Here is an 8,560-nt window from a genome sequence, read left to right on the forward strand (position 1 = left end):
CTGGGTCGCTGGAGTCTGAACTTGTGTCTTCATGTGCAGACCAGGCATGCTGTACTGCAAGTTTCCCAATTGCCCTCATCTGCATGCAGCTGTGGCATGAGTATCAGAATTACATATATGACACCAAATAGTTTTAGAGCAGGTTTGTTGCATATGTCCTGGTTCACCACAACGGAAGCAACTGCTGGTTTTGATGTTATTGTTACTTTGATTTTTCATCTTAGCTCGCTTATCTCCAATTCCAGATAATGCTGCTGTGATTATATGTCCTTGCTCTTTCATTGCTGCTTCCATTGCTGCAGTGAATGCAGCCATCCCATTATTCTGTTCTGCTTGGGTGGCTTTTACAAGCATTTCATCTGCTGGACTTCCTTGGGGTAATGTTGCTAGGATCACTCTTGTCCTTGGATTAGCTCCTTCGAAAGCAAGAGTGTGGAATATATGTTCCTGAAGTTCAGGTGGTAAATCCAAAGCATCTTTTATTGCTGCTGACAAGCAATCTACAAACTGTCCATAAAGCTCTGTTGCCCCCTGATGGACAGTGGTGTAAGGAGCAGGCTTTTTCTTACATGGTACAGACAAAAGGGCTTGATGTCCTAAAGTCTGGGCAATTTGATGCATCTGTGTGGAATACTGCAGTTGAACTTGCATGGTAGAGTAAGGTCCTTGTCCAGTTAACATGTCTGCTTGAAATCCATACAGTTGGTCTCCTACAATTTGATGTCTTTTTGCTTCTTCCACTGCTAGCCTCTTCCATTCCCTTTCGAACATTAAGTATTGAGATGGTGTGAGGAGTAAGGAGGCAACTCTGGCACAGTCAGCAGGAGAAAGGACATCTGCTGTAAAAATAAATTTAATAATTTGACAAGCAGCTTCTGATCAGAGACCATGCGCAATAACTGTTTGCTTCGTCTGTTGCAGTAAATTCCAGTCATGTGGCTCCCAATTTGCCTGATTATTGGTAATCTGTATGGGACAGGTGAGAGAATTTGCTGCCTGCCATTCTCCTTCTAAGATGGCATCACGAATGACTCCTGACCAGTGTTGCTGTACCGGATGTTTGTCTGGCCTGGGAGCCTGCAGAGGTGACATGAGCCACCCAGGCATTGATGGAGCAGTAGGAATGATAGGCATTGAAGTGGAGTGTAGGTATAACTGCTGATTTTTTCATGTTTTCTGCTTGTTTTTCTAATTGTTCTTACCATGTGGATAATTCTGCTATTTTCTTTAGCACTTCTTGAAGCGCTAAAGGTTTAGCACTTCTTGAAGCACTAATTAGGTTCAGGGTATTTTGACTTATGAGTTTGATCTTTTTTTCTTTTTTCCTTGAATTCATTCAATGATGTTTCAGGCAAGGGAGGGGACAAATGAGAACGGCAAGGAGAACGACACAGAGAACGACAACAGCATGGAGACCGACAACAACACAGATAACAGTACTCTTTTTTCCTTTTGTCTTGCCTGTGAGCTGTGACTACTCTTTTTGGTCTTGCACCACTCGCCGCTCTGAGTAACTTCTCCTTCTGCTCTTCCCCCGCTAGAGGGGGGTTGATTACTTCTTGGATTTGGTCAGTTGTAACAGTCTCTTGTAGGGTAACTTCTTCCTTTTGTGATACACTATCATTTCTTGCAAAGTAGAGCAGACAGGAGCTGTAATTCCTTTCATAGGTCAAGTGTGCCTGATCCCAAAAAAGGTAGCAAGATGCGATGGCTTGGGAGGTGGTTTCTTTGTCTCCTGTTGCTTTTCCCTAACATTGTTTCCCAAAGCCTCAAAAGCTGTAGCAGTTAGCTTTTTCTCGCCTTTCATAGTTTCTAACTAATTGCCGCGTCTACTTCCATCATGGTCTTACCTCGGTTGGGGCTTGTTCAGCCGCTCAGGCTCCGAACTCTGGTCTCTGCTTTTGCCTACGAGGTCTCTCCCGCCTCCGACTCTCCAGCTCCCAAATCGGAATTCAGTCCGATGCTTGGAGTCTTCTGCATTTAGGTGAACTGCATTCAAGTGTCTCAGAGTTTCCCTGTTCATGGGTGCCAGTATGAAGAGGGTCCCACGGAGAGTTGGCCAAGTAACGACAATCACACCAATATGGCTATATGTTGTTCTACTTTCTTAAGCAATTTTGGCACATTTATGCTTCTCTATACACTGTTTCATGCCACTACTGCCTAATGCTCATTGGTTAAGTGTCTGCAATCACTCATACATGTTACTTGATGATTGGTTGCTTCGTCCTTGCAAAACGCTCATTCTTCCTTGTTGTATCTTTTCGATGAATGGTACATGGTCTGTCTTGTTCTTTTTCAAGGATGGTACATGGTCTTCAAAGTAACTCTGTAATCTGCAGGCCAGGGCTGTCCAGTCCCTGCAGGAGTACAGCATGCCCTTGTTCTGGCAAGAATTCCTCTACACTTCATGTCCCAACTGAGACTGATATTAAAGGTGTCCAGTAACTAAAGGCCTTGTTACTTTTAGGCTTTTAGTGCACATAAACTCTCAATAGTTTAAGCAAACAAGTTGCAATGCATTGGTTGTTAAGACAGAGACTTATTTTAATGACATGCAAGTAAATAGGATTCCTGTGCTTAGGGAAAGAATAACAATCTACATATAATTAACAGGAAATATACTTAATATAGGCTATAGTTTAGTTATATTTATATGTCATTGTTCTTTTACATTTGTCTTTCTAAAGATGTGAATTAAATATTGAACTAAATATTAGTCATACCTGTCAAAAGCAGACAGTGACTGTAGACCTCCAGGGGTGAATCCATTCTCTTGAGCATAAGTTAAATAACCAAGCTCCCAGGAATTTGTGAGACAAGAACACTTGTAAAGTAAGAGTTTTTCTCCACCAGCAGACTCATGCCAATATAATTGTGTCATTCTAGCTGATGTAGCTTACATTCAAACATTGTATGCCATAAAAATGATAGTATAACACTTCTGATATTTAAATATTACAAATACTAAAAATTATTTTATAAAATCTGTTTTGAAGATTTAATTCTAGGTGTTAGAGATTCATTTGGGAGGCAAGCCCTGAGCCTTGGGGAAGACTGTATGATCTGAGAACATTATGAATAGTCATATCTTGCATCCACTGAAATAGATTCAGTTTTATCTGCATGGGATTAATGCATGCATTTTTTATTTTCTTTCTTTTTTTGGTGAGGATGAAGAAAGAATTCTGGAGAAAAACAAGCAAAAACAAATACCCCCACATGTGAATTAACAAATTGATATATTGATATTTGTATATATACATACAAAATTAATACATTAGTAAATTATATTAAATTAATAACTCCATTGAATTTTCAGAAGGTAGGGAGATAATAATTTTATTTCTATCTGTGAGAGTAGCATATTCAAAATCGTTTTCCCAGGACAGCAAATAACGTAGGCTTGCAGCCTCCATTTTTTAATGTAAAAGCTCTGGTTCTGAAAACATCCTGAGCTTTGGGAAACTTCATACCTGACTTAAATTTCATGGCAAAATGTTTCTGACATGTGTATCAATGCTCTTGATTCTCTTCTGCCAGTTGTAGTCCTCCTTCAGTGAATTAATTTCTGAAGTTTAGCCCATGTTGAAGGAAAATGCTTATGTATGGCATATTATTCCTTCTCTTGCTAACATTTAATTTTCTTCCTAGGTCTACTTACCCTGCCGGGGTCGGCTGTTACTTGTCTCTGCCCCAGCATGGGAAAAAGTGGTTCTGGGCAGGCCACGCTCTCGAAGAAGGAGTCTGGACTCTTGCTTTTGGTCTTCAGTTGAGTTTATTGTTCCTTATCTACAAAGTTTTTCTGTCTGTCCACCTGAGGTCTGATCAGCAAGACAGCCAAGGGCACTCTCTCCTGCCCACGGGGCGGTTGTCTCTTTTATAGTGAAAACTACGTAGTAGATATTTACCTTTAATTTCCAATACTTTCTGCCCTTGTTGGCAAGTGCACTTTCTCTATGAACCAATCCACACATGCCAACATCATCCTGAACATGGATGCCAAGGAGAAGAAAGAAGAAGGACAGGGCATGCCCAAATCCCTCCATCTTAGAACCCTTGACCCCCATGTACAGAATTTCAAACCCCCCTGTACAAGGTTCAAAATCCCCCTGTACAGTGCTCCAAAATTTTTCCCTTCACCCTGTGATTCCTACTACTATGCTACTTAAAGTTTTGTGGCCTGTAATTCTTCATATAAGGTTGGCAATTTGCTCTATGAATTAAGATCGAATTTCCAGGTGTCTTTGGCTTCCTGCCAGGGTCTCCAAGCCCCTGCCAGGGCTTTGAGACATCCAGGGCATCCAGAGATGTCCTGGGTCCCGACATTACCCATTTTTTTTTTTAAGAACATTTTCTTTCTCACTCTGTATTGAGCTTGAAGTTTATGGTTTCCGTTTCACACCTAAAGAGGAATTTGCATGCTTAAAACATTCTTTTTTTACATCTTGTTGCCTTGATGAAAAGACATTGCCTCTCCCTACAGCGCTTGCCTGCATGCCTCCTGAGAGAAAAAAATGCAAACTGTAATGACAGCAGTCCACAACTTGCTCAACAAGGAAACCCTCACTGGAAAGATTACCCTTACAGTGAGCCAAAGTTTTGCCTAGTCTGACATGTCGGGTTTTGACCCTGTGCTTCTAATATTAAGTCCCTCCCAGAAGAACTGAATCAAAATATCTTAGCTTAATCAACATCATATTTATGTATAAAACAGACTTACTGACCTTTTGGTAAGTGACCTACTAACAAAAGCAAGGTTTCAAAGGATTTACCCGTTCATGCTCAGTGTGGGCCAACAAGCCAATATAACATCTGCTCAGTATGCATTGCAAAGCAAATGAAAAATGCTGACACCATTAATCAGCTTGTCCAAGTGAATAAAATTTCAAAAGCTGATGTAAGAAAGCTTGGCTTTAAAAGCAAACATTTCATGTGGATCTGTGTGTGTTTGTCTAATGATGGATTAGTTAACCCTAAGATGAAGAATTACTCCAGCCCTATGTTTGAGGGGGCAATGCATGTAAATCTGAAAATGTGCAGATAAAGATTGTAAAGAAATTAGAGATATGGGAAGTAGTTTTACAAAAATTGATCACTTGCCATTGGTGCCTCCAACTTCAGTGCATGGTATTAAACACAATGAATAAAAACCACCTTGTTTTCAGTCCTATCCACAGGCTGCAAGCTGTGATTGAATGTATGTTTTTTTCATTCACAGAACTGTTAAAATGCAGGTATCATTTTTTTCTTTTTTCCTCTCCTTTGCTGGGCCACAGAGAGGAACTGTATCTCAAAGAGAAAAATTGCCTGCAATTAATTTCAGTGGAATAGATCAAAGCAGTGCAGCAGCAATTTAAATCTGGTGTTATATTAGGAGTGAAAACTGAGGAAAAGTCAGTAAAGGGATCAGATATTTCCTTATTTAATGACGAGTAGAACATATGTCAGGGAAAGAGAAGGTAGGGAACACAGACACATGGAATCTATACAGAGAAGCTACAGATGAAAAAAGTCTCTGCTAGCCAGCTTAAAAATGTAGGCCCTATTCTATTGCTTTGTCAAACCTACTTTTGAAAGTCCAATACTTTTCTGCTTCCATGATTCCCTTTGGAAGATGTCTCCAGACTGTAGTGTATTTTGGTCTCAGTGTATTTTTTGCTGATATCCTTTTTTAAAACCTGAATTTCTTTCCATAATTACTGTCACACTCCTTTGGAATACACTAAAAACTCACCTCCCTCGGTAACCACTGCCTTTTTTTCTCTTATGTATTCTCAGAATACCATGCCCAAAACTTACTCCAGTGGAAATATCAGGATTATTCAAGTGGCAGGGCTCTAGCCTCAAAGAATAAAGTGGGCATCACTGGAATAGGTAAAATGTGTCTTTAAAAACCTGAGACAAATGTTTTTTCATTGTGGAGAAAAGACTATATATTGAATGCATCAGTCTCTTAATCACTATAAATCAGAGACTGGATAAAAAGAGTGTCCATCACATGAACTGAAAGATGTGCTGTGCTGTTCTAATAGAAGAAATAAATTACTTTTCTGTTGTATTGTTTTTCATTTAGCTTAGGAAGGAAAAAGCTTGAGAATCAATTGAAAAAATGCTACTGACTAAGGACTGTGTCTTTGCTCCAACTAGCTAAAGGACAACATAGCATAAAATAATTTTGGATCTGAGGATTATGAGTTACATCAGATCAATATAAACTAAATTATTGTATATAACCAAAAAGAAGTGCTAGGAAAAAAAAAGGAAGAAATTTTATAAAAGAAAGATAAGTATTTTGAGAAGTAGGGTGGACAGAATAGTTCAGAATCCTGAATGTTGAGAAAGTTTGGGAGGATTGGTAAATAGATTTAAACACCCTCAATAACTCTTAGAGAAGGGCTCTTACTGTAACTGGATGAGCAGCTACCTGAAAAAATATGTTAGAAATAAACAAAAACTTAGGAAAAAATCTGCCTTGGAGATGAGAAAAAATAGCAACAACGTATGAATTATCAAAAGACAAAAAAACAAAAGGGGTGGGGAGGTGGAAGGAGACTTAATTTTTTTTTAAAAATGGATCACTGTGCAATGTTAGTAAATCAGAAATTAATGATTATCTTCCAAAGACACCAAAAGAAAATGGGGGCTATTTTTTCCATCTTGTATAGGAAACAAACTTCTGTATTTAAGAATACAGAAAGAACATGTTGATGCACTTGTAAACTTAGTGTAGTATACAAGGCTTTAGAACATGTTGTAAAAGAGAATACTCTACAAGGCATAAAGGTAGCAAAAAATAGGATAAAATAGTTTGGCTTTATGAAAGAAACAGATTCTGATGCCACTGTTTTACACAGCAATCAGCTTTTTTTTTTAGGGAAAGAAAATACAGTGAATTTATCATGACTTCTGTAAAGTATTCTCATACAGTTCATAAATTAAAGTGGAAAAGAGATGAAATAGCATAGGAATCACCTGACTATGTGAATACAAATTATTCTGATAATAGCAAGAGGATTTGGCAAGGAGAGTAGGGGAAAGAGAGAATGAGGTTTTATCACTGAGAGATCAAGGAAGATTGCAGAGACACATCCTCCAGGTCTGTTTATGGATCTCAGTATTATAAAATACTCTCCTGGATGGCCTTGGCACAAAGAATAGGAGGAAATTAATGAAATCTGATGATGATACAGTGGGAGGCATTTTCAGTATAGTGATAAAATATTGCATAAGGAGCGGGAAAAGATTATCATACAAGAAAGATTGATTTATAAGTCAGGAGTAATAGAAATGTGATGAACTACAATTAAAAAGACTAATAAGAATTTCTCATTTAAGTTGACAATTTATTATTTGAAGGCAGGGAAGATGACCTGCTTGTTTAGTTAATGGCCTAACAATGAGATATGACTGATAGGAAGATATGAAAAAGACAAATGTATTGCTCAGCTGAGAGATTAGATATTTTAACAGAAATGAAGAAATATTAAGTTAATTTTACTTAAAATAATAAAATGTCTCCTGGAATGGCTCACCATTATTAAAATAATTAATTTTATCTGAATTGGGTACACAGAGAACACCTTCAGAGATGGGATCCTAGACTGGTCAGGAGACTGAATTCTATATTAGTGAAGAGCCTATCTGGATAAGGTACGTAAATGAGTGATGTTCAAATGAGCAAATATGTGAGGTGATAGATAAGAGGAATTTGCTCTTCTCTGCACAAGATGGTACTGGCAAAAACAGAGGTAAAGCATTTCTAAAGATTTCTAAAGAGTAGAGCAGGCATTTGCCAAACTGGACTGGATTAGTTATGTTTTTAAAGGACTGTCAACAGTTTGTGAGTAGATTTTTATAAAATCTTATTATAAAATAAGATTAATATTTTTATTTTTTATAAATCTTATTGCCATAACAGCAGATTGCACTTTGTGGACCTCTGGGTTTTTATATAGAACCTCACAACCTTTTTTCCCTCTACTTTCTTCCAATGGAAAGCAAAAAAAAGCAAAGATGAAGAAAGATTTTTAAAATTGGCATTGCTCTTTAGGAGTGAGGAACCTACTCAAATATGGACAGTTTGAAACACCCCTATGGCCTCTAAAGCTGTAAGTAGTGTTTAGCTTCCCCTCAGGCTCTAGTGAATTCACTACTTGCTCTTTGAATCCTCAATACCTCTCTGCATCGTTCTGTAGAACTCCCACTCCTTGTTATAGTGCACATCTAAGTTCAGCTTTTTCTGGTGAGGCTCAAATAGTTCTTGTCTAGGCTGTGTTTAGGCACAATTTTGAGTGAGTTTGGAAATTCTGCAACATCCTCTGACTATGTCTGATCATGGTCTGCTGATGATATCAAATGCCCCCTTGACTTTTGCTTTCCCAAGGCAAATGTCACTGCTTTCTTGACCTAACTGTATTTACTTTGAAAGCTGCCAAGCATCCCCCAAACACACACTAACCCAAGTCATGGCTGGACAATGACAGCTCCTCCAGTGGAGCTGTGCTAGTCTGGAATACCAGCAGTCAAATTTGGGATTCCTAAAATCATGGTTAGAAGA

The 8,560-nt window shown here is 38.4% G+C and overlaps 1 long non-coding RNA gene across 1 annotated transcript; it reads left to right on the forward strand.

Moving 5' to 3' along the window:
• Window positions 1–3,666: 3,666 nt before the first annotated feature.
• Window positions 3,667–7,653, forward strand: LOC135294569 (uncharacterized). The gene is made up of 2 exons (XR_010356638.1): window positions 3,667–5,877; window positions 7,577–7,653. It is a non-coding gene; the product is annotated as an uncharacterized LOC135294569 (long non-coding RNA).
• Window positions 7,654–8,560: the final 907 nt, after the last annotated feature.

Source organism: Passer domesticus, chromosome 2 (assembly GCF_036417665.1).
Source record: "Passer domesticus isolate bPasDom1 chromosome 2, bPasDom1.hap1, whole genome shotgun sequence".
In the NCBI taxonomy this organism is placed as follows: domain Eukaryota; kingdom Metazoa; phylum Chordata; class Aves; order Passeriformes; family Passeridae; genus Passer; species Passer domesticus.